Below are 26747 nucleotides of genomic sequence, written 5' to 3'. Positions count from 1 at the left end.
GATTTAGAAAAAATACTAAAAATTTAAAATTGTACCTTTAAAAAGTAGAGAAGGAATTGTACTCAACTATTTAATAGAAGTTCAATATTTGAACAGTTTTTGATCGTTTTTATTTTGAATGCATACCACAGTCTCTAATCATGGTCTTTATAAGATGTGATAAGTCCTGGCATCTGATATTAAATACAAATTGAATATGTTCCTTCTAGAGGAAGTATTTCTATCTAAAAAATATGCTACATTAAGGCAATGCTCAAACAACAAGCCGTAATCTTAAAATAAAATGACACATGGGTTTACTTTCCTAGATCTGACAATAGTTCAACTGCATTTAAATATTCCATTTCAAAATTTAATACTAAAATGCTGATTAAATAGTACAACCAGTTACAAAATAGATCAAATATGAAAGGTTTCAGCCGAGATTGCTATTGTTTCCACTGCAACAACTGACTTATCTGGGCATTTCTGATTACAGTTGAAGCATTTCAGTGACTGTTAAGTGTGCCTAATCTGTTTGTAAAAAAAACCAACAAGCAAACAAAACAAAAACAAACACCAAAAAAACCCAAACCCAAAATAAACAAACATATGAAAAAAGCCCCCTCCTAGCAGAAGTGAAATACATAGAAAATTTAATCCATTCAATAGAGAATGAGATTAACACCAATTATAAAAACCTCAAAAAATATTGCAAAATGGAAACTCCAGCTTGTTGGGAATAAACAGATCTGAAAGACCTACTGTCTCCTTGGAGGAAAATATTCACTGACATACAACTTCAGCGTCAAATGTCAGTTGAAGTATTACAGATTCATAGGTTAATAGGCAATTTTTAGGTTAGTCAGCAGGAGAAGTTTGCACTAAAGAGAATTTCTCTCTACATCTTTTGTGAGAATTGGGTAAGAGAAGGAAATTACTACTAAGGACATTTGCAAGGCAACAAGATAAGCAGCAGGACTGAAAGTTTTGGTGAGTGTTGCAAAGTAAGGCTTCACTAAAATATCATTTAATGATTTGCACCTAGAATATCAGACAGTTGTTATTTTCTTGTAGTTTGTTGCTACTTCAGAGAAATAAGCTCCAAGAAGTTTCTCTAGAAGGTTTGCACCAGACGCATCCAAAAAAAAGCCTGAGCTATTTGTTGAGAGTGGTATATGGACAGAATTAAGGAGAAGGGGAGGAAAACCATTGTCAGTGAGATACCACTGTCTGCCAGTGCTCCAAAACTGGGAACTTCACACATCCCAATAACCACCAAGGGTTAGCTGTGCTACTTTGGGCAGTGACGGCTGCCAGCACTTGAGCCTTGCCACTCTTGCCCGCTCTCTGGCTGCAGGAACCACAAACCAGCCCACTGATTCATCACGATAGAAATGCCTGGCAATATACCCAGCGCGCTGCAATTTATTCTTTGTGAAATATAGCCTCGAGTACAAAGTTACACATTCTGTTCAGAGTGAATATGCTTTCACATAACTAATGGATACTTGCAAGATTTATTAGAAGGCAGAAAAATGTTCCTTTCTGTATCTTACTGGATATTAAACTTTCTGTGAGTCCTATATCATGTATAGCAGTTTTCTATTAGCTAAAGAAGCAGGCTGGATGAAATAATGATACATTTTTAACTGCTGTGAGAAAGTTAGGTTCAGGAATTTTGAAATAATGAAATAATGTGAATTAACATATTAATTGTATTAAAAATTCAGTAACACCTTTTCACATTTGGTGTTCACTTGGTGTTGCATCTTCAGAATTAAGAGAAAAATGCATTTGAATTCCACAGTAACTGTCTAATCGCCCCATCTTTTGATTAGCCATGCTGACAGAAAACATGCACTCTGTGGACAAGAGCAGAAAAGAAATGCATTAAAAGAAGCAAGCACACACATTTTGCTGGGAAGTATTGAAACAAAAATAAGATGTGTATCTGGCAACAGGAACCAAACAAGGAAGAAAGAAATAATTTAGCAAAAAGTTCTGGATGGAAACAGTTGTTATGTATAGAAGCTTTTTTATCTGCTCCATGTTTGGAGATGCTATATTTTAGAGGGAAAAGAGACTACACCAGATAAAAGACATAAAGCCAATTTTCCCTCCATTCCCTCAGTGTAAATCCAGACTAACTCATGAAAGATTTGCAGTGGTAGGCTAGCAAACCACATTTGATCTACAAATTAGATGATATAACCCGAGATGAAGAAAGGAAAATGGAGAGATGTAGAGCTAGAGCATGTCCTAAATGACAAAAATTAGTGTTTGATGTAAAATAAAAAACTATCAGCTTTCAATGAGAAATAAATTTTAAGTATCCCTAAATAGAAGCAGCAAGCTATGAGGTACAATTCTGTAGTTTCCCACACAGAGTAACGGGTTATATGACTTTCTAAAGGTTTAAGACAAACAAAAAAAAAGGAGCTTAAAAACAAATAATTTAGGAGCAGCACTGTGAAGAAAGTAAGTCTGTCTGTAACTTTATACTTCTTTTTCTACTGAATCTTTATTGATGGCTTTCTTCTAGATTTGTACTGGCACCCCACTTTTTTTCCTCTCTCTCAAAGGGACACACACACACACAGAGTATATATATATTTTATTACTCTATAGATAACAATTCTGTGATTATATGTCAGCAGAAAGTGTTCAACACCAGATTTAAGACATATAGGTGAAAAATACCTGTACTTATTTCCTAGCAAAAGATACAAAGCCAGGATGCTGAGTAGTCCAAAATATATATTAAGGTATATGCAGAAAGTTCACTTTTGCACTTTCTGAAATATCGTACTGTTTTGCCCCTGGCTCTTATCCAGCTATAAATTATAGTAGCTTCTATTGCTGGTTAAAAAAAAAAAAAAAAAAATATGCCATATATGTTCTATACTGGATTAGCAGAAATGACAAGCCCTTTAACCAGAAGGGCAGGCAGTTACAGAAAAATACCTACTCTACCCTTTGAACCAGGGCCATTTCCTTGTAAGGGGCATCTCCGTGTCATATCATAGTTTATTGACAGTTTAATATTCAGTTATAGTCTTCAGATTAAGGAAATATTTAGCATTATCAGAAACTCTCCTTGACCTTTCCTTATTATGAAAGATGGAAGGGTCACTTTTGCTGTAAAATTCTAATGAGGTTTATTTTTATGTTGTTGTTACAGAATAAAAACCAAAACGTGGAAAGGCAAAAATGTCCTGGTGGCATTGCACTTTAAGCTGACTTACATTTGTTCATTGAATTTTTGAATTTTCCTGCCCATCTTTATACATGTGTCGTCTTGATTATATACTTCGTTTCTAAAGGCCTGGCACTTGTAGAAAGAACAGTAGGGGCTTTGTCTTTAACGGGGCTTTTATTAATAGAGATATGAGTTGTTATAATGATAACAACACTATCTTGCATGATTATGTTCAGTGTTAGTCATAAAAATTTGTAAATAAGTATTTAAATTATAGAAATATTCAAATAAATTTGACTTTTCATTTAGCCTGGCAAAATCACCTTTTCTATTATAATAATATTGTGATATTGAACCATTAGTACAGAATCTTAAAAAAATCAGTATGTCAAATGAAAATAGATTAGTTTCTATTAAGATCCTTCACATCTACCCAGAAATAACAATAAAAGAAATTTTAACATCTCACTGACTGTGGCTTTTATGTTCATTTTTTATGTGTAGCATAATATTCATTATCTATGAATATTTAGATCCAAAATGGGTCATCATCAGATGTTTTGATGAGATGTTTTGACACTTGGACATGTTTTGAGGCAAGGTTCTGGCTCCACTGCTAGCTGGATATCCTAGGGCACCAGGAGACAAACTGACATGACTCCAGTAGTCTGGGGGAAACTAGCAAATTATTTTGCAACAAAATGAAGATTTTGTTTCAACAGCAGTACAGACTGTTTCTTTTCCTACACAGGTTTTCTGTTGCTCATGAAGTTTTCCTGATACTTGTTGTAGTTGGGACACGACAAGTAAGAGCTAGGACTTTGGTTTGAAACCCTACTGAAAGAGAATGATGTAGTGATGATGTATGAAAGGTGTTTAAAAATAATGACAGTCCACATATCTCTTTGTGCATATCCCATCTTTCTAAGTATTTAAATTGACTCACTTTTCAAACTCTCCTGGGAATATAAATACAAAAATCCCCCCTATTTGTGCTACTAGGTATTATATAACTCTGCTTAACCAACCTGAGCTGTGAATTTTTCACTTTACTGGAAGCCAAAAACATTCAAAAAGTAAAAGGCCCTAATTTTATGAAATAGTTTTCAAAATATTCAGACATTTTCTTCTTTCCATACTTTACTGCAGCCATGAAAGCTAATTTTTCAAGCTTTTGTCCCTAAGTTGAAGTACTAAATATCTTTTGGGGGGAGCAGAAAAAATGAACAAGGTGAGGTTCACATCTTGGGCATCCGATTTTAAAATCTGGATCTCAAAGCGTAAAATACCACTGTTAAAATTGCACCGGTTGATACAATAGACTACCTTCACAACAGCTATTCTTCCCAATTATTAAATTAACAGAGGTTTGTTTGTGTGTTAAATCAAACTGTAAACTCCTTGTTTACATGGCACAGTTCTTTTTCAATACAAATTTGAATACAGAAGAGGCCCATTCCTAATTGGAATTCTTCAGCTCTTCTGTAATATAAATAAAAAGCATAATTATAAATGTACTAAGATAAAAAGAAACAAAAGGTCCTGTAAATACCACTGAATGTTTCTATTATCCTGTGGCAGTAAAAGTTCACTGCTCATTTTGTTACAGAGCAATTAAAGGCAGGTACCTTACAAGGCTCAAAGAAAAAGGAGTGAAGACTTCATTGTGTACGTCCTCTTTCAGGAAGCCCTGGACAAAGCCAGGTACCAGGCCTGAATTGAAATCTGTCTTGACATATTGTGAAACTTCACAGGACTTAAAGGCAAATGAAATTTTAGTCATAGTGTGCTAATTTTATTGAGAAAATAAGTCATATGAAAACAGCATCTCAATTGTCAAAGACCAGGGCTTAACCAGTTCATGCCTGAGGTGGTGGGTGTCTGTCAGTCAGAAATGTTGAGATTAATCTTTAGACTAGCAGACAGAATCATATATTAGCTACTTCCCCATGACAAGTGAATAAATAAAACCTTTTGCATCTATACTCACTACAGATAAGACAAATCTGACCATCAGAGAACAGGTACATTGAACATGGCTCTATTAGCTCTTTCCCCTAACATAGCTCTGAAATGCATAATACAGGCAATGGAAGGCATTTATTTATCTTCCAAACAGAAGTCTGTAAAAATGGCAGTTTAGAAGCAGAAAAAAATATGCAAAGAAATTTTCTATCTGGCTAATGTTAATGTATAACCAGCATTTGCTTTATATATATAATGCAGTGAGAAATAAATTAAATGACAGATGGCTTCTCCCTCTCGCCTTGTCTGTTGTAGCATGACTAGACAAACAATCTAAATCACTGCAGATACATGCTATGGAAACACTGTGCAGAGGTAGTTAATTACTCCTGTCAAGGAACAAAACTGCAATTGCATAATTTATTTCAAAATTACAAACACAGTAAACTGAAATAATCATTACTAACATAAAGGTAATTCTGTGTTCATCTCTGGGAGTAATCAATAAATCCATGGATTCAGTAACTGACATCTCTTTATAAGTGAAAAAGAAGTGTCTATGTGAAAAATATTTATAGAAGGTAGGTGAATGCTGCTGACATAAACCAACAGCATTAATAATTATCTTCTCTTTTACTAGACCTTTATGCAGGTATACAGAATACAAAGCATATTCTGTTAGGCGAAAAAAAAAAAAGAGGGAAGAAAATTAAAAACTTCAGAGGCAATCCAAGCATTAATAAATGTTGGCTCTCAAGTCATTTGGGGCAATTACATGGACATATTGTCCTTGCTTATAGTCTGTGCTTTGCTATACCTCTCTCAGAGACAGAGGTGTCACTTACTACAATTAATGCATCTGTTCCCTAGCCATAAAAGAAAAAAAAAAAAAACAAAAAACAAACACCTTCAGAACTGAGGTTAAAAAAAAATATCTTACTTCTGGTTGATTTTCTAGTTCAGTACTAATCCTTCCCCTGTGCCGAGGAGTAGGTGCTGTTGGACCCACCTGCATTTCAAGACAATGATGGACCTAGCAGAGCATGTCCTCCTTTTCCCCATGATATCCAGGTGATGTGACTTGCTGGGAGACATGGTACAGACCCCAGTTGGGTTAGAGGAGGAGGGAGGGATGCATATTTTTTTTTTTTAACATCTAAGAAAACTCACACTCTGATAAAAACCCAGGTGAGAGAGAAGGCAGAAAAATGCTACATATTGGTCACTCAAGTCAAGATGTCTATCCTAAACATTAAAGTCTCTGTCATTCCTTACAGCCAGAACCCTGCTTGATGTACAATAATGGAGAAGAAAGAAACCAGTTTGTTTGCTGGATGAGTATTTTCATAAAGACATGGAAACTGAAATAGAAATGGTGAAATATATGGTAAGTATATATTGCTTATGGAGTATTACTTGCCAACCGTCTGTGTGTAAATGTAGCCTACAGCATATGTTTTCACCGAACAGGATAAGAATATGTTTCTACAATGGGGTGAATAGTGTTCTATTAGGTATTTTTATGATTACAGCAGGGAGACTTTAAATTGAGAAAAAGACTGCATTAAAGGTAGACAGACTTTACTGTTAGTGCATAATACAAATTATATTCATGTTAGCTACTATAGTTTTAAATGCCAGAGGATCAGGGGAAGAAATTGTTTAGTAAGTAATTTACCTGAGCTTGGTCAGACAACTGTTTCTTAGCAGACAGTGCTATATGTAAAGCAGAGGCAAAAATGATGGTAAACAGAAGCTATGAATCATTTCTGGAGCATGTTCTGCATTTTGCTCGCTAGAGAGAGTTGCTGTCTCCATATGTGCAGACTCCTGATACATAGGCTTACCCAGTCTGGGACTCAGACTCCAACCCACTCCTTGCTACCCAAAGAAATGCACTCTCTGCTTTACATAGTGACAAGAAACAAGACACTATGTGCAGGAATCATCACCTCTATTAACTCCATGGTACTGGCTACATCTGTAATCGAAACTCCCTGCCCTATAGTGAAAACCTTCCAACGAATTACGTCAAGATACTAAAGCAACTCTCTCTGTAAGTACAGTTATGTTCCCCTAGGCCAATGAAAATGTCACTTATTGGGAGAACTTTAAAAATAGCATGCAACTCAAAATGACTGTCAGATTTAACTGTAGTTTGGTTTGGTATTGCGAGGAATTATATGGAGGAGAAAAACATGCAGACATGATGGCGATTCCTCTCCTTAAGCACACTTAAAAAGTAACTGCACTTAGAACAGTTATGATCTTGCAGGTAGTGTGCATTTACTAGCAATTAATTTATTCTGGTAATCAAAATATGGGTTATTATTTTACACTTGTAAAAAACTGAAGTGGTTGGTTTTTTTTTACCTTTGATGATGGATCACTTGAGACTAATTTATTCATCTTTAGAAAGCTGCAACAGAAACCCTGCCACATTTGTGATTATAAGAATACTTAGAACTGAGATAATGATGAAGAAATGGGTCTCCATACAGATTTTACAGAATCCTGCAGCTCTCAGTAAGGCAAATATGTCATCCAAAATGCACCCTACCAAGAAAAAAAATGAACACCATAATGAAAGAGAAAAGAAACAGCTAATTGTCATTTGTAGTCCAAGTGTTAACATTAGCCTCTGCGCAGGACAACACAAGGCAGTAAATTGTTACTGTTGTTCTATTCAAAAAGACAATGGAAGAAAATGAAAGAAAAAAAGAGTTCATAAGATTTTTAAGAAGGTAAGTATCATAACCTCATTACAATTTAATGAGTACTGGTCTTAAACTCTTCTTAGAAAAAAAATCTATGGAGCGTAAACATCTCAGACCTAAATTTGTTGAGAGAGCAAGGGAGAATTACAAATATACATAACATTCCTATGATATAATATTTGTGCAATACTAAGTTTGAAACTCTGTCTAATATTCATTTTCATTATACCACAAAATCAATTTCCCTGGGACTGGCCACAGTCTTCTGTCACTGTCTTACCTCAGACAATAACACAAAATTTCATTTAATGAAATTAATTTTTTTAATGTATTTGACACCATTTAATGAAAATGCTTGTATAACTTTGTGGACTCACTAGCTGACCTGTCTTCATTTTCTATGCATTTTCATAAAAAGCCTATCCCTTACAAAAAAAACCAAAAACAAACCCAAACCATCAAATCCAGATCCAAAACAGGCTAATTAATCCCTGCAAATCTAACCAAGAGTTAGTATAAAGTTTGTTCTTGCTTTTCTATAATGCTAAATTAATTCTTCTTGCAAAATATTTTCATTAACTCAAGAAAAATTATGCCTCTGTATCAATATAATCACACCTGTAAAAAGGTTTAGTGGAAAGATTTTCCTTTACAGGCTTCCACATCAAGAGTTACCAGAACTACAATTTTCCTAGCAGAATTATAGGTTTGAGGTAAGCAGGTTTCTCAGATCATCCTTCAGAAGACTCAGGGTCAGGTTGGTAAGTACTGAGGTAAAGACATGGCATGGACTGAATCTTGCAATCAGTATTTATGTTTAGATATTTTCTTTAATATGTTTTAGAAGTCAACTACTGAAGATGACAGTACAGTGGGAAGAAGGAGTATCTGAGATTCTATTAAGCACAGTATGCAAATAACATACATTTTCCTGTGCAAAAAGCATGGCTGTGGGGTCTCCTGTAAGCAGCCAGGCGGCTGTGGGAATTCTCAGTCCCATGCGGGATGTCAGATGGGAGTCGCTGTTGCAGCCCCACACACTGAGTGAAAGGAAGAAGATACAGGCATGTGCTCATACCTCACTGGGGACTGACTCCTGAGTGTCTCCCACTACAGTGCTCCAAAGATTTGACGGTTTCCTGAGAAACTTTGTCAGAAAAATGGGGAAATAAACATTGCGAGTCAGTTGCGGGGGGATTTGACTTAGTCCTCTCTTCCCTCCCCACCCCTCTCCTCTAACAATAATATATATATATATATACAAATACAAGCTCATGGAGATTAAGATGTAATCAACAAGCTTAGAAAAACTTTTCTTTGTTTTCCAGAAAGCTGAAGATTTGAGAGCAAGAGATCATGGAAAGCTTTTTCTAAAGTTTAGTTGCAGCTCACTACAGTCCAGAGAGTAGAACTAAAGAAAATGATGCCTGACTAAGACTAAAGTCCCGGCATTTTCATTCTCTGAAGTGTTTTTTAACATTTAATTTTAAGGAACATGGTGTCTTGTAGCTGCTAATAATGAGTTTCCTGGCTATGATTATGAAATAAGTCAGAATGTAAGCAAGCTCCTTCATAGAGCCTATCTGTACATGTCAGAGAATGATGTACTCTACTAGAAACCCTGGGTATCACATGTATACTGCACGTGCACAAGAGAAACAAAAACACATCTGTGATTTTGGAAGCATATTTTAATATAGAGTATAAGAGCGAACTAAAGAGTGACTTAATAATCTAAAAAAAAAGTAAATACACTACATAGGTGCAATAGGAACGGAATTATTTCATACAGAAGATAACAAACATACAGAATAAATTGTCAAAATTGAAAGTCTGGATTTTGCCAGAAGATAGATGAATTTCACATACTAAGCTATTAAGATTTGAAGGGAATATATCAGAAAATTAGAAAGGGTGGATACAGCAGTTCAAAAAAAAATACATGAACATGACAGAGAAAAGCTTCAAATCAAGGTTAAAAAAAAAAAAAAAGAAAATAGAAAAACAGAACATAACTGCCTGTAATGCTGGTATTGCTGTTCTGTGCTTGAAGGGAAAGGCCTGGGGAATTTCGCATTTGAAAATGAGCAAATGAATAAAATCTATGTTTTGATCATAGTGTTTGAAGTCTGAGCCTAAGAAAAAATATGAACTCAAATTCCATATGTTCAAAAAAGGAAGCAGATTACATATTTTATTAATTTACAAAAGAACTTCAATGATACTTAAAAATCTATGAATATGAATATTTTGAAGATGTTATACTTCATGAAAGAATTTAGGAATTAGTCACAAATATTGCATTTAAGAGAAAAGGAAGATCTCTTGTCGTATATAGATGCATAAAAAAACCTCTACAAAGGTTACCATAAATAACCATAGCAATGAAATTTGAGACTGGTCAGGAAAGAAAATGAGAGCCCAAAATTTAGGAGGCTACCATGAGCAGTGAAACAAGCAAAATAATTCTTCAGAATCATCATTAAATAAAGAATAAGGAAAAAACCTAAGACAACTACATTGTAAGGCTGGTTAGAGGCTTAAGTTCCCAAAAATTAAATTAAAACCATGAATTTGATAGGCCAGTGATTTCCAGCGTGGAACCACACTTAACAGATGCCAATCTCATTATTTAATGCACTAACAAAGGTATTTGGAGTATATAGCAGTAAGTGCCACACAACATCCCTAATTAAATATCAATAGAGCACTACTTGAGACTTATTACATATTAGGCATATACTAACCCTTACAACATACAACTCATTAAGTGGAATAGCTGGCAAGACAATTTAGTTTGAAGATTTGTGTATGAATGGCAGTTGCGTCATTACAAACACCTCCTTTATAAACACTGTAAACTGCTTTCCAGTTATATTCAGGAGTTATATTTTGAAAGAGTAAATATTATTTCATGGAAAACAATTAGCAGTGCTGTTGAGCACGGCATGCTGATGCTCAGCACTGGGTTGTGATGAGCGAGTCGAGTCCTACTGAGGGCTCCTGCAACTGCACCACGCTGCCTGGGGCCAGGAGGGACTGACCACCTGAGGCAACCTGCCACCACTCTGCTGCCCTCAGCCACCCTGCAGGGACCTCCACAGCCCATGACCAGCCCCTTGCTTCCATATTGAAATGTAAATGTCTACAAATAAAGACATGGCAATGACAGGCCACTGGAGCAGCAACATAAGAAAATAAAAGAAAGTAGATGCCTGACCTAGAAGCTGGATGGAGTCTTTCCAGTTTAGGAAGATTAGCCAAGTCCCAGAAACAAGGCTTATATTTTTTATGGTCAACATCGCATATTTTTTTTCCTGTAGAAAAATAAGAGATTCGGATTCCCATGGAAATTCACTGAGAAAAAAAGAGAGGATGTAGAATAGAGTCCAGTACTGAGATGTACACCATGAGATACTCAGAAACTGAATTTAAATGCAGGATTAATATGATAATTGGCAATATAAAGTGTATAGAGGGATACACAAGAAGCCTTATCATAGGGACCATTGTGTGAAAGTATATAGCAGCAAATAAATGAGAGTGGAGCATTTAGTAGCAGGGAAAATGAAAATGAGGGACTTCCTCTTAGGACTGCAAAACAGGGAAATTTGCATGATTTCTGGCATACTAATCTCATGCTTGCAGAAAATATAAATAAGTTCGAAACAGTTGCAGGGCACAATATTTTCTTCTGAAGAAAAAAAAACTTAAAGCAATTCAGAACAAAACAGAAGTAACCTGTGAACTAAGAAATTATGGCCTTTCATCTCATGTTTCACTAGCAGGTCTCAAACTCTGACACACTAGAGGTGCCAATGCTTTCTTCCTTGAATCCATCCTTTATTATCCTGATGTTTCCTTCTGTCTCTCCCTCTCCTAGACATTTCCTAATTTTGAAAATTGGGAAGGACAAGTTAGTTGCTATTCAGTGAGGGTTTGTAATTGTATAGTTGCACAAATAAAATGCTTTTCATGGTTGCATGGTTTTAACACAGCAGTAGAACACAAAATCATTTAGAACTAGTACACTGCAATCATTGTGGTCCCAAATTTGGTGTGAAGAGCATATTTGTGACCCCATTTCCTTATTAGAACAAAATTAGGATGAGCCATTATCACAGGAGAATAAGTGGTTTATAAAATTTTAAATGAATGGATGAATACCTCTTCATTTTACAATTAGTTATGTCTGTCAGAGGCACAAGCATTTGTCTTTTACAAATAAAACTCATAACATTTTATTAAAAATTAAGTTTAGGTGTCACCTTTGTCATGACTGTAGCCTGGTAGCAGCCTCCAGAGTAATATTTCTTTTATGGTATCCTACCGCTCATCTTCTTGGGGCACAGATGAAAGGGTAGACAAGGAGGAAGCAAATGTGGAAAAAAAGAGGCCAATAATATGCACAAGAAACATTTACCAACTGGCAGAAAGTGCATATTCAAATCAGCCACGGCACCTACATTAAAGGTAATTTTCCAAAAAGACACTCCAGGCAGGAAAAAAAAATTTAAAAAATCATCTTTTCTAGAACATTACATCACACAGTGTCTCAGTACTTGAAAATCACACATATCCCTGTTTTTGATTCATGAGATCAGTATTATCAATCTGATGCAGTAAAACACCTTTACAGAGATTGCACGCACACAATTAAATGGTACACTAGAAATCTCTTGCTGTTACACAAGGATAAAAACAATTATAATTTTCAAGAAACTAGTATAAGGACACAAACTTTCATGCCAACACTCCACCCTCCCACATACTGCATTTCTAAAACATACTCACTCCAGCACTGTGGCTGATAACACTTTCAAAGCCAAAGCTTTGAAAATCCTTCATGTCATCTAGAACACATAAAGTGCAATTCCACTACAATGTTTGAAGACTACATTAATTTTAATTCTAGAATGTATGATTGTCAACAAAACTGGAAGGCTGACATAGCATACCTGTGAAATATATCTGTGGTAACAGAATGCAAATTGATTTTCAGATGTTACAGGAATGTAAAAACAAATACGGTTTTGCCATGAGAAGATTACCTTTTTTATTTTATGGATCAGTTTTCCCTATTACATTCTGTTTTAAGAACCTAGTTCCCATAGAAGATTTTCTCCTTTAGGTCCCATTTGTAATTTATTGAAGTAATTCATCATTAACTTCCATGGTGTTTAGACTAGCTGAATTCATTCATTTATTTGCAAAGAACTGCACACTCATGATTACAAAATCATTTGCTTAAAAGTTCTAATATTAACAGCAAGCAACTTGCTTCCAAAAATCTATTTAAGCCTTTGCAGAAACTAGTTCAAACATTGGCTTATGTAGCATTTGTCATTTCAGATAAATCCTAGGTCAGAAGGTGGGCTGGGAAGAGGGAGCAAGAGATCAAAGGGTTGGTGCCTTCCTACCACACTTTTGTTCTCGGTATAGATACCATATGAGTACCATGTGGCATCCTGAAGTTAAAGCCCCCAATCAACAACTCGTAAACTATGGGTACATGAAAGTAAGAGTTGCATCTTCTAATATTTTGTCTTATATATATCTTAAACAGTGTTACACACAGACCCCAAGATGGCATTAATACTGGGTGCGCTTTCTATAGCTTATATTATTATCTCCCTTTTGTTCTTGGAACTCAGGGAGAACAAAATACCTGCATTAAACCCAAATTTATTTTTCATGATTTAGACAAAGCACAAATACGGAAAGGTAAAATTTGCCCCATAAAATATGAAGGTATGTCAGGGATTAATTAGGTCCACTCCCTACCTGCAAAACAGATTATTGTTCACACAGTGATGTTTTTTTAGACATGACTTTCCCATGATATTATTCAGTGAGCTGTTCAGCGTGGCTGCTGTGCTTTTGCCAAAAAGGTTGACTTGGAAATCCAGTTCCCAGATTGAAACAGACAAATAAATGACCCCTTGTTCAGTGATACAGGAATATCTTTGATTCCCGTAGAACTCTTTCTTTAGTATTTTAACTAATCATTTAAACTAAAATAAACTTATATTTTTACATCAAATGTATCTAATGTTTCATTGATACTATATTGAGTTCATGTGACAAGGTTTTGGTAGTGAGGGGCTACAAGGGTGGCTTCTGTGAGAAGCTGCTAGAAGGTTCCCCTATGTCCAATGGAGCCAGTGCCAGTCAGCTCCAACACAGACCCACCACTGGCCAAAGCCAAGCCCATCAGTGATGGCGGTAGCACGTCTGAGGTAATGCATTAAAGAAGGAGAAGCGTACCTTTGCATCTGCAGCCAAGAGAATGAGAACATATGAAAGCAGCCACTCTGTAGACAGCAAAGCCAGTGCAGAAGGAGGGGGAGGAGGTGCTCTGGATACAAGAGCAAAGATTCCCATGAAGACCATGGTGAGGCAGGCTGTGGCCCTACAGCCTGTGGAGCTTAATGGTGGGGTAGATATCCACCTGCAGCCCATGGATGCTAACAGTGGAGCAGATATCTACCTGCAGCCCATGAAGGTTAATGGTAGAGCAGATATCCACCTGCAGCCCATAGGGGACCCCATGCTAGAGCAGGTGAATGTCTGAAGAAAGTTTTGGCTCTGTGGGGAGCCTGTACTGGAGCAGACTCCTGGCAGGATCTGGGAATATGGAGGATCTGTGGACATGGAGGATAACACGCTGGAGCAGGTTTGCTGGAGGACTTGTGACCTCGTGGGGGACCCACGCTGGAGCAGTCAGAAGGACTGCACCCTGTGGGAAGGACCCCAGGCTAGAGCAGGGATAGGGCATGAGGACCCTCCCCTGAGGGGGAAGGAGCAACGGAGACAGGGTGTGATGGACCTATCACAGCTCCATTCCTTGTGTCCCTGTGCTGCTGGGGAGGAGAAGGTAGAGAAATCAGGAATAAATTTAAGCCAGGAAAGAAGGTAGGGGTGGGGGGAAGGTGTTTTTAAGTTCTGGTTTTATTTCTTGTTATACTACTCTGATTTGGTGGGTGATAGATTAAACTAATTTCCCCAAGTCGAGTCTGTTTTGCCCAAGATGGTAATTAGTGAATGATCTCCCCCTGCCCTTATCTCGACCCACAAACCTTTTGTTGTATTTTCTGTCCCCTGTCCAGCTAAGAAGGGGAGTGATAGAGCAGCTTTAGTGGACATCTGGCACCCAGCCAGGATCAACCCACCACAGATACAAGCTGTAATACAATATAACTCTGATAAATGAATTTTCATAATACAAATAGAGAGGAAATTATATTAAAAAGTTAAGATAATGGTATGAGCAGATAAAAGGCAAAGGACTGAAACACAAATAGGAAAGGCAGCTTAACTTCTCACCAACAGAACAGCCTCTCCTAGATTTCTCCTGGGGGTTTTGTTGTTGTTCTTTTTAACAAAATTCTTTCTATAGTGTATTCCTGATTAAATGATACATATTGCATGTATGCTAAAAAGAAAACTTAGCCAACCAAATATAAGCAACAAAATAAAATCACAATCTGAATCAGAAATTAATTTTCCAGTTGGTCTGCTTGAATATATGTCTTACAGTTTATTGATAAAATATGTTTCCCAGTTATCCCAGTTTCCCAGATTTGTAAGACACACCTGAAATGTAATGTCTTCTTGATCAAATCACCAAAGGATGCTAAATATCAATCTACCATCACTTGAAACCTTTATTTTGTTGTCCTCTAATATTCTATGATGAGGAAAGCTGAAGTACAGCCTTTATTTCATTCATTGTATTATGTATCTATCACCAACATTTTGCAGAAAAGTCTAGAAGCTTTTAAATACATTACACTGAAAAAACATTTAACAATGATACAAGAGTTAAAAATAATAATAAAATAAAATTAATAAGAAAGGCTGAGTATAACTCATGGGATGACACCAGGGATTATTCTGGGGAAAAAAATAGTTTTTTTTTAGCTTGCAGATATTTTGCCTCCATTTTCTGCAGTTGCTCCTAAGATAAAATGGAAGGTGTTTACATTTATGTAACCCAAAAATGCATCAAGACCACAGCCTCAGCTGCAGATACAAGTTATGTGCATTTTAGGAAAGGGAGTAAAAGATTAGCTTTAATCTAATTTTCCAATTTTCTAATGCTTACTATGGTAGAAGCCACTACAAACCAAAGCATAACTCAAAACCCCAGAGAAGGTACTTTAATTTTAAACTTGTTTCAAAAATCTCACAGAGCCCTGTGCCAACTGAGGATGGGAAGGACATGACATCCAAACATGTAGCTTTGAGGAAAAAATATGATTCCTAGAGAACCATGCTGTTAAGAAAAAGGTCCATTTATAAAGAACCCAAAACTCTTCATAAAACTCTAAAGCTCAAAAAGCCCAGCCTGCCAGCTGTCGGTCTGCTATTTGGGTATCACACATTCATTTGGAGACTGGGATAGTTACGGAGCACATGGAAACTCTCATGGTGTGAACAGCTGTAACTGAGACCACGGTGAGCGCAGGTCTTCACCACAGGATCTGAACATTTCAATCGCTAAGATCCATTAGTACAAACATAGCCCCGGGTGCTCTGCCACCACCTGAAGTTATGGTGCGTGGACAGGAAAAGATTCATGCACAGCTCAGCCTTCTGCCAGGCTCTGAGGGCACCAGGAGACAGAAATAAAGCAGAGAAAAGAGGAAATACTTTGATTTTTGGTTACGCTGCAATTCTGTTGCTGTGTATGTTTGAATAATATACTTCCTGTAGTATAATGACCCCCTAGCCTGTTTTTAGCAGTCTGCCTACAATAGAGAATGAGTAACAGGATTAGGAACATCTTTATTACAATTTTATTCCCTCTCTGTGCCTTTCTTCTCAGCACTTTACTGCTTTCCCACTTCTGTCCAGGATAATAAAAGAATGGGATACCTCTCCTGTTATCCAACGATTCAGCTCATACTAAGAAGATAATAAAAGAATTATTCAATGTCCATTTGGAAAATCAATCAAAGTGGTTTTTGATCTATTCTCAAAGGCCTACAAATCAGCTGGAGAAAAAAAATATTACATAAATCCAGATTCACTGTCCGTTTCAGTAAAATAGATAGGCATAATTATACATGACTAGATTTTTAAGGGAACTTACACCTTTTAATAACAGCTATCAAATGAGATTTTCAAAAGTACCTAAGTATCTAATTCTCATTGCTGCTTATCTGCATCTTCACGAGCCTAAGCACTATAAAAAATCCATCCTTTGATCATCATCAAGTGCATAAGGAAACTCTCAAAAGCATGTAAATAGCTGACATATTCATTCAGAGGAACAGAGGTAGGAGGAAGCAGGTAGAACAGAATAAGCAATTCAAAATAACAGATCATTTCATAAATAATCTACATTCTCTATGTGTGTCAGGAAGAAATGGCTCAAGTAAGGATAGGTTATATAATTTTCATTCCCTGAAAAAGTCTTTGGTCTTAGTCTGATTTAGGCAGTCTCCAAAGCACAGTATATTGTAGCTTATATTTTCCACTTTCACTTACCCTGAAGAAAAAGAAAACAGAAAAAAATGGGTTTTCTGATTCCATTTGGTCTCTTCCACTAAATTTAGGCTACTGCAGTTTATTGTAAGCATCTGGCTAAGAGAGCCAATGATTTCCTTTACATGGCCTTTATGTTATATTCTTAGAGAACGTGTTTATCTCACTCTTCTTTTCCACAGCAGAAATGTTATTTCTTCTCATAAGAGAAGAAATTGTTCTGCCAAAAATTCAAATAACTTATTTTCTGCCAAGAATTCAGCTAACTTTGTTTAAACTCCATTTCTTCTGGAAGACGGAAATATGTCTGTCTTCCAGATACCATTTGAAAATGAGATGCAAATTCCTGCATATTCCTTAAATTTGCAGAAATGAAATTGTGTTTGCCATTGAAAGCATTCAGAAGAAAAATGGAAAGCAAATTGCTTTTAGGTCAAAAAAAAGTTTGGATTCTCTTGACTTTGTGTTGTGTAATTATGAAACATTTCTTACTCAGAATTCATCATGTCTGTTGCATCTGTTTTATTGCTGTAGCCTATAAGAAAAGAGGCTATATTAATTTTCTCTGACACTGATGTTTTACATTTGTACTTTATTCTCGGCATCTGAAAGCTATTCCTACTTAAAAATAAAGATGCTTTTGTCTAGTCTTTATGTAGACAAACAAGCACCTTGACCAGAAGTGCAGTTTCTGCATTTCCTGTGCTCTAAGGAATACAGGGATGATTCACCCTTGTCATCTTCAGGAAAAAAAACATGAAAAGGCTTTTTTCAATAATTATTTGATAGAGTATAAATGCAACAGTAAAGTGTCTGTCACATGAGCTGGTATGGCTGCAGAACTCTGTTCCACAGAGTTCATTTCCAAAAAAACATTTGCATTGCTCGAGGTCTTGAATAATATATAGAGAGCACAAACTACCTCTAAAGATTCATCTGCATTATGTATTTAGAATAGCTTACTAACTGACCAATACCTCTAGCTTCCTCACTAGTGAAGTCAAAATCAACAGTATTTCTATCTAATCAAAAATTCAACATAACTGATGCAAATGAGCATGTATTTTCTCATTTCAACAGGTGACGAAATGTAGGGAAAATGTTGTCTTTACCTGAATTCAGTATCATTTAAGGCAAAACACAGCTAAACTTATGGCAGTGTGCTAGAAAAAGGAAGAAAATAAAAAGTATGTTTAATTGTTTGCATCAACAAAGTTCTTATTTAATTGGTATCCTTATCATGGAACTCTAATGTTTTGTTTTATGCCACCTGGATTCTGATTTTGCTTGGCTAACAGATTTTCTGGCTGTGTAAGGGAAAGAAATTACTTTTTAATAATAATATGTAGAAATTATGGTTAGGCTGGGTAGACAACAGAAAATGAAGAGAGAAAATGTCTGAACTCTCTCAGTTACATATATATATATATATATATAAATAAATATATAAAAATATATACACATAAAAGGTATAGAAGCCTTTTAACTACTCACATTCACAACATGAATTCCAGACTTCAGCTTCCTGGTGCATAAATCAAAACCAAAGCTGCTTACCTATGAGCATCTATTGCCATATGGGACATCCTGAAACGTCAGCATGAGGTTGGCAGATACCGTGCAGCACCTGTGGGAAACTGCCTCCCTCCTGGAGGAGTAGCTGGAGACCCAGCAGCAGACCCCAGGGAACCTCAGAGGGCAGTAGACAGCTATGCTCAAGTGACTGAACAAAGTTTCAGGAGTCTTCAATGCTGGCAAATGCTACAGTCTTTCCCTTCTGACAGGAAAATACAGCAATACATCCAACTTGGGGAAAAAACCCTGAAAGTCATGCCAAAGCTTCAGTGGTGTCAGAGGAGGCAAAAGAACCTTATGATGGGTGGGATTTTTCTGAAACTAAATGAAAACTTCTAAAAAGTTACCCAACAGAAAGAATGTTTAATGAAATTTTGAAGTTTCTGATACAATCTATAGTAAATTATAGAATCAGTTTTGATTTTGGAAATACATCAGGAAAGATAGAAAAAAGATTGAGAATAATATAACCCTCAGATAAATAAGGTTAGCCTTAAGGAGTGAATAAAACACTTTTCTTGGGTAGACAGAAGAACAGAAATTCTACATTTCCTACATTTAATTCTATGATGGTATATGCAACATTTTTACCTAAAACAAATCAGTGATAAAATATGTCATGTTCAGCTTCATCTCTAAACTGCCTCTTCAAAAAAAAAACCACTTTTTTTTTTTTTTATGAGATCATCCAAGCCTGATCTAAAGGCTTAAACTTAGAAATTGATGGTAAAGACACTAAACCATTTGTTCCTTCTGCTTATAATGGGATGATACATTCCATTGTTATAGGATTAGTAGAATTAGTAATGGATTAGTAATAGTAGAATTAGTAATGAATCTATAATTGAGGAATGTTTTTAAACATTTGTTGCCATATTTAAATCACTGATTCTCTGAAGATGCTGTCTCTGATACTGACTATGCAAAGCTTGTGCTGAGGCTATAAGAAAGAGACAAATAGAAAGCCGTATTTATATATCATTGTACATGAAGCTTCTTCAGTAACTACTTTACATGTTTTACAATCCAAATTTAGCAGTTTCTCCCATCTTTTGGTCTTTACCAAAGCTTAAAAGTACAAAATAGAATGAAGTTATTATTTTCCAATTTTTGAAAAACCTAAAAATATTAGTTGAGATTACTATTATTGTCTGAGATATTATTATAAACACAAGTAAAAACAAATTAAAGCTAACCATTCATCTAAATCATCATCATTATGGACTTATTTTCAAGACTGTAAAATGACTTCTGCATTAAATTGTCAAAAGTTTGAACTGGAAAATAATTTACTACAAACTGATAAAAATTCTGGGGAAGAATTAAATGTCTAGATGTGCACTGCCACCAGAGGATAAATCACAGAATCTGCATGGATTTTAAAAACAGCAGGGGAAAATAACCAGAAAAAAATTCTCCAGAATACATGACACTTTGCAGCAATAGTATACCTAAATTAATCTGACAGATAAGTGTTACCAACGCTAGCACACACTAGCACAAATTATCTGAAACTATTTTTTTTTTCTTACAGCTGAACTAAAAAAGATGCTGACAAATAGAAAATAGATCAGCTAAAGTGACATTCTGGGGCAAATTAATTCATAAGATGTCTTTAAATAGAAAATAAATTCATTTAAGGGACAAAAAAACCCTTCTTTCCAGTGCTTGTGGTACCTTGCCAACCTTTTCTGCTTAAATTGCTTATAGTGTCTGACTAATTGATAGTCAGGGGCAAAATTTGAGACTCTCATGCTCTGTCTTGCCAATTCAAGGCATATATAAAATGTTGATTCGAACAAAATAAACCACCACATTTTACATTAGAAAGATGTCACAGTCCTAGGCCATTTCTAATAAATAACTCCAGCACTTACAATGAAAGGGGAACAACGGCGTAATAACAATTTGTCTGGCATCAGTCTGTTCAAAATTCCTTCACAGGCGTGCAAAGAGGGAAGTCTGCGGCAGGGTCCCCCAGGAGGCATTGGCATGTTTCATTATGACAGTCCTTGGCAGCTCATCAGTTCTACTGAGGAAGTGATAGGCTCCTTCCAGCAACCAAACTAATTTGTCTCCTATTCCAGCTTTTAGATTCTCCACCCTCTGGCCTTGTTCTTTTCTCTCCCAAGCAACCAAGGCAAACAATACGATTCCGACTAGACTGGGCTATCCAAACCAACCCGAAGCAAAGGGCCAGAGGTGTGTCATGCCCAGCATCGCCTGCTGTGCCCAAGGACGTGAAGGGAAGAAGGATGGGAACCACTTTCCCTTGATAATTAAAGATTTTTCACTAAACTGGATAAACATCTGTCAAACAGTTTTAGAGGAAAGCATATGCCTGAAAGACTTTTTTTAAGGTTGCTCTCTTTTAATGAAATCTGCCTCTCCTTAAATTCATTCAGATCACTTTCCATCCTCTCAGCACAACAAGCTTTGAGTTGCCTTCAGAACACTGCTTCATGAATGAACCTTGATATCTTTCTTCATTTAAATTTTGATCAGTCTCAGTATCATTTCTGTGATGCTTCCTTAGAGGCTGTTCTGAATCAAATTACATTGATTTATTTCTACTTGATATTATGTATGCAGGTGCAATTAAGCCATAACACTCTTAAGTTTCCATACTGCAATAAGAAACTTGGCAGAAGTAATGCTTCACTGGCCTTGCTACAATGGAAACTGCCTGCTTTTAGAGGAACAAAACCCCTGAGAATGCCCCTTGAGAACTGCTTGAAAGTCAAAACATTCCTGTCAAAAAAGGAATGAATCCTGTTTTCCATAGTAGGATATAGAAGCTTAGTGCCTGGGATAACTCATTCATGACAAAATCCTTGTTTCAAAAAAATCAGTAACAGCTGCTTGTCCCCAAGACTGGAATTTTATTCAAGTTATTTGTATGTTCTCTTTTTCTTCTGATTAATTTTCACAGATTGTTTTAAAAATAGCTATTTATACCCAAATATTATAGATATAACCGCAATAAATGCTACAGTTGTAACTCATGCAAGAATACTAGTCACTTCATAATTGTTGCTGGAAGTAGCTAATGGGCTCAATGAAGGTGATGGAGACTGTACAGTAGATCACATCTTGCTTCTGTGATCTGGGAATGACAGCTTTTGTGTCAGTACTAAACCTTTCTGTCACTGTAACACATTAGGGTTTATATGTCGTTTGACTGCATCTCTTGTAACTGTACTAAATATATTCACTGATAAACGTCTGGACTCTGTCAAGAAGAGAATTGGACAAAGAAATGATTAAAATTCACAGTTAGGTAGTGTTTAATTTTAATCTGTCAGTCTAATTGCAGCCATCTGCATAATTAACTTTGACCAAAGAGAAGGTGACGAAGCTTAGCTTGAATCCTGGCTTGAGAAAGAAATGTGATTCTGCACTCAGGCGAAGGATTTTCTGCCAAAATAAAATCACTAAACTGACATTCCCAGGACTACCTTTCTCTAGGCACCCCAATGATCAAGGAAGCAGACACAACTGGTAGATAGAATCACAGAAAGAAAGAATCACAGAACCATTTAGGTTGGAAAAGACGTTTGAGATCGTCAAGTCCAACTGTTCACCCAGGACTGCCAAGTCCATCACTAAACCGTGTCACTAAGCACTGCACCTACACAATTTTAAATACCTCCAGGGATGACAATTTCATCACCTCCCTGGGAAGCCTGTTGCAATGCTTGAACACCCTTTCAGTGAAGATTTTTTTCCTAATATCCAGTCTAAACCTCCCTTGGTATAACTTGAGGACATTTCCTCTTGTCCTGTTCCTAGTTATCTGGGAGAAGAGATACCCTCACCTGCCTACAACCTCCTTTCAAGGAGCTGTCAAGAGCAATAAGATTCCCCCTGAGTCTCCTCTTCTTAAGTCTAAATACCCCCAGTTCCTTCAGCTGCTCCTCATAAGACTTGTTCTCTAGACCTTTCACCAGCTTCGTTGTCCTTCCCTGACATCCTCCAGCACCTCTACATCCTCTTGTAGTGAGGGGCCCAAAACTGAACACAATATTCAAGGTGTGGCCTCACCAGTGTTGACCAAGTACAGGGGGACAACCACTTCCTTGGTCCTGCAGGCCACACTGTTTCAGATACAAGCCAGGATGCTGTTGGCCACCTTAGCCACCTGGGCACACGGCTGGCTCATGTTCAGCCAGCTGTCAGCCAGCACCCCCAGGGCCTTTTCTGCCAGGCAGCTTTCCAGACACTCTTCCCCAAGCCTGTAGCACTGTGTTGGCTTGTTGTGACCCAAGTGTAGGACCTGGAATGTCTCCATGTAAAATCTCATACAATTGGCCTCAGCCTATCAGTCCAGCCTCTCCAGATCTCTCAAGCAGATCAACACTCCCTCCAACTTGATGTCATCTGCAAATTTACTGAGTAGGCACTCAATCCCCTCTTCCATATCATCAATAAAGATATTAAATGGGACTGACTAGCGTCTGTAACAACTGAAAAAGGAAACAGAAGAGTATGATCTACCATGCCTGGTTGAGAATTGAGCAACACTTTACCCCACCCAAAAAAATCTCCTGTTAAAAATTATTTTGAATTACATGGATTTTAAAAACCTCAGCTAAAGCATAGAACCTACCAACCCTTATTATCAATGCTTTTATTTTTCTTTTTTTCTCCCTAAATAACAGTCTTATAGATACAGCTCTCTGCAGCTGAGAGCTGCCCAAGTCCACGTGAATGCCACAATCATTAATCATGAATATGACAGCAAAGCTCCTTGGAGCAAGGATTGTACCTTCCTCTGTATGCAATGCAGACATTCAATGGATAATAGACAGTATCACAAATCCTAAGTCTTTCTACTCTCTATAAAACCGCTCCACATATAAATGTTGCCTAATAATCATCAATCGATCAATTAATTATTATCTTTTTAATTTGTGCAGATGTACTTTTACCTTTTACTATAGGGTCTTTCTGGCTGGAATTTTTTAAGGAATTCTGAAAATTAGACACTTACCTCTCTGAACTTTGAAATCTCAGCTGAAAAAAAATTGTAGTCATTTGCAGAAAATATTTTTCACCAGTATTTCATTTCTTTCTGTACTAGCATCCTGCTACTCTGCTGCACTCTCAATGCAGCAACAGCTTGCCTTAATAGAGAAAAACACTCAAAAAGGAAAGATATGTCAGAAACAGAAACAGCAGCAGCAGCTTAGCTCACACAAAGCTGCATGCTTTGAGATAAATGCTTTTATTGCCCACAGGCCTGTGCTGAGAACTGTACACTACCCTTCACCCTCACTATGGTAGTACCATTCTTAACTATTGGAAACTCACCATCATTAGGGGGAGTCTTGGTCTTTGCATTCTTTTCTAAAGATCATATCTTTTTTAAGACATTTGCTAATTTAACCATCATTTCTTATCTTTGATGCTTCATTTTAAATTCAAATAATATAGATGTCTAAAATGCCTGAAGATTCAAAATATTGGTCTGTGTTTATAAACAGTATAATGGTCTCCAGCTTTTGTCTTCTTTGAAAAATGTGACAAACCTTAACGTGATGAGAGGGAGTGAGACAGAATGTAATAACATGATCCAAGCAGCAATGGGAAAGTAATAGGGTTTTGTACTTACTATCAGTGACCCAATTTCAAGGGAAAGTTCTCATTAAATGTATGGATCTGGTTAAAGTATTTTGGCAGAAAGGGGAGATAAAAAAAAAAAAAAAAAAAATAAAATCTCAGAGCATTTTGGTTATACACAGTGCATCAAAACACTGAGAAAAAAAAGTGAAACAATCTTTCTGTTCACAGTTATGTAGAATCTCCATATGCAGATAGTTGTCAAGACAGGATTTACATATAGGATTATATCACATCCTTTCAGATCTCAGTTTTTTAGCATAAAAGTCTCTAGCTGTCCTTACAACTCATGTAGATTTGGTTATATAAACTGATCTCCAGTCACCTGTTTTCTACAGTGAATTTCTGCATTTTAAGAAGAAAAATAAATGCAGCTCTTGCAAAAAATATAAAGCTATAAAATATGCAGTAATCTCTTTGTAGCTTGCTCAAATCTTGATCAAAACATGCTATGTACCATATCCCAAATCTCATCAAACATCCAACCTTGTTAAAACTAAAACCAGAGAGACAGCAACAGCAGTACTCTAAGAGATCTGAGTTGTTTCACAGGATGTTCTGGCAGCTCAGCTGAAGGGACAAGGGCCATCTACTGCCATGGAATCAAAGGCAACTAAACAAAATTTCACTCTGCATCAGCACTTTCTTCATTTACTACCAGGAAGACTGAAAGCAATTCAAAAAGTTTAAAATTGTATTTGGAATGGTCTCAATCTAGCCTTTCTTTTGAAATAATTGCTTCTTTATTTCTGTATTGAAAATGAATTCTGAATGAACATGACAACAATCATTGAACATCTTGTCAAATATTTAGGACTTTAGGATGAGGAGAAGCTCTATAGCTCTTCTCAGATTCTGGGATCATTTTCCATCTCTCTCACAAACTTCCCCATGACGGTTTTGACCAGTCATTTAGGTCTCTACTCACTTCATCCTTATGTGATCTTTTTAATCAGGGCTATTAGCTCTACTTGTCCTCATTTAACCAACATAAAATGTAGGTAATAAAATAGGCTTTCTCCCTCAGATGCATTCTCTGGCTGTATGAAATGTTATCAGGGAAAGAATCTTCTCTGATACCACACTGTTACGGTGCAACATACTCATCTAAAAAGTCAACAGTGGAGATTCATCTGATGTGTCAGCAGTCTCTAGCTGTGCCAATCCAAACTTCTATGACCAGTGCGCAAAGCACTGGATCATGTAAAATCCTATTGGATCCCTAATTAAAATGCTATAATAAAGCATTTGAAAGTACTTGGATTAAGGAATTTGTAAGAGACTTCCATGCATTATCAATAGCTTTGCATCATCAGGAAAAATAAACTGCCTTCTCAATGTAATTACAGTCCTATCATTTAAACCTTTCCTGGTTTTTAATTTATCTCCTTTGTCAATCTATCTCTATCCAGTCATCACTTCCCATAACCTCCCAGTACCCAGGCCTGCAACCCGTGAGTTATATACTTCTCCAACAGACAAGCTGTAACAACCATCTGATCTTTGCCTTTTCATTGCTTTGTTCTCCTAGATTAGAGTGCAGTAAACATCCAAACCTTGACAAATAGCTCCCCAACATATTAACACAACATGCATCTTGTTCTCACTGAGGTACTCAAAAAAATGTTTTTAATCTTCCTGGCTTGGCCAAACCATGCCCTACTTTAATTCTCCCACTGGTAACACTCTTATAAACTTGATACTGTTCCCTCGTTTTTAGGATCTTGAATATTTTAAGACTTGCCTACATTTCCACTCTTGCCTCTTCTTCAACTATTTGACCTTTGTATAATCTCACAGCATCCAAAAACTCCTGTCTTCTGCAGCTGATCATGCCATCACTCTTGATTTCTTAAAAAAAGTCACAGTTCTAACAGAAAATCATATAAAAACAAAAGTATTATTAGCATTAGACACATAGGCACATTTTAACCTGCAAAAACGTGCACAAAAATTAATCAGATGACCATATGATCTTATTTAACTCCTTTCCATGAACCCAAACCTCATTTTAATTTTTTTTTCTTGTACCAAATCTAAATTCAGCTTTGCAGTTCTTTTAAAGAAAGAATCACATCTAAATAGCTGCTTTGTGGACTTCTCTGAAAAGAGAAAGCTGTTTGCAAAATACAGCTAACCATATCCAGATTAGAAATAATGCATTAGAAAGTGATTACTGTATGGAACAGATATCT

This window comes from Falco rusticolus, chromosome 1 (assembly GCF_015220075.1).
Source record: "Falco rusticolus isolate bFalRus1 chromosome 1, bFalRus1.pri, whole genome shotgun sequence".
NCBI lineage: Eukaryota > Metazoa > Chordata > Aves > Falconiformes > Falconidae > Falco > Falco rusticolus.
Note: the sequence above shows the minus strand (reverse complement) of the source record.